General features: G+C 19.9%; 1 protein-coding gene across 1 annotated transcript in view; it reads right to left on the bottom strand.

Moving 5' to 3' along the window:
* LOC107625394 (3-oxoacyl-[acyl-carrier-protein] reductase FabG-like) overlaps window positions 1-1,454 on the bottom strand; it is an 18,921-nt gene that overhangs the window by 16,401 nt on the left and 1,066 nt on the right. The window lies entirely within an intron of this gene.

Here is a 1,454-nt window from a genome sequence, read left to right on the forward strand (position 1 = left end):
TTATGTAAAATAGTAAATTTTTAATGATTTTATTGTATATTTAATTAAATTAGTTCAATTATGATTCGATTTTGATTAGACCATTAAACCAGTCACTTGACCGATTCAATTCTCGCAACCGTAATATTATTGTTTATCCAATAACAATTTTGTTTGGAAATAAATATCTCTAAAAAATAATTTAATCATGTCTTAAAATCACAACACAATTAAATTTTCGTTATTTTCTACATATAATTTTTTCAACACAAAGTAGCCTAAATTATTCTTACGTTATATTTATTAATTATTGTTAAAATAAATAAATAATTTTAAATATAATAAATATATAATTTTAAAATATTAAAGTAAATAAAATAAAGTTGTATTATTGTTTCTTGTTTTTTGGTCGTCTTGTATTATTGTTTCTGAAACATTATTACTTCTGAATGCTAACGGGCTTATTATAGCCACTTGTTTATTTGTTGCAGACTTGCAGTAATTGCATATGCATTATTCGCAGCTATAATAATTCAGCACGAGTACAAAAAAACACCTCAATCGAATCCTAGGGTGTGTTTGGTAATCAAATTTAAAGGAAAAAAATATATTAAAATTTTTTGAAAATTTTAATTTTTTGTTTGTCTAATTTTTTTCTCTATAAATACAAAAATAATTTTATTCATAAAATCACGTTTACAAGAAATAATAATTTTTAACTTTATGTTGCACTAACGTACTTTTAGCCACTACTTTCTAATGTTATTGCATTATTTATAAAATTCTTATTATTTTTCTCTATATGAATTCTTTTTTTATTATTTATTATTTATATTTTTTATTAATTTTTTTATTTGACATTATATATTTTTATAGTTATAATTTTTGTGTATTATATTTATTATTATCTTTTTATAATAGAATTTATTAATCCCATTAGGTCAATTAAATTAAGCAAAAAAATTAACCATAAATAATAATAATACTTAAATACTATAACTTACTAAAAAGGAGTACTAATAGTATTAAAAATATACTTCAGAAAAAACATATAAGAGAAAAGTATAAAAAAAATTTTAACATGTATAAAAAAATAACATCATACTATAACGTCACATCCTTCTAAGTAATTATCATCTAAAAGTGATTTTAACTAATATTATTCAAACAATATTTTTTTATCAAAATTAATTTTAGTAAAGAGTTGCCAAACATAAATCATATTGACACAAACTTACTTCTACCCAAAATCAATTCTATAAAATCACTTTTATTCAACATCCAATTTGACAAACCACAATCTAAACACACACATCATTGAAACAAAAGCAGGATTACTAATTTTTTTTTAACTTTTAAGTGCGTGCTTATTTTTATTATTTTATTTAGTCTTAAATAAATGTTTACCCAAAATATAGATAATATTAATTTTTTTTCATTAGTAACTTCGTTAAATAAATGTGCAATTAAGTAGA

This window comes from Arachis ipaensis, chromosome B02 (assembly GCF_000816755.2).
Source record: "Arachis ipaensis cultivar K30076 chromosome B02, Araip1.1, whole genome shotgun sequence".
Taxonomy (NCBI): domain Eukaryota; kingdom Viridiplantae; phylum Streptophyta; class Magnoliopsida; order Fabales; family Fabaceae; genus Arachis; species Arachis ipaensis.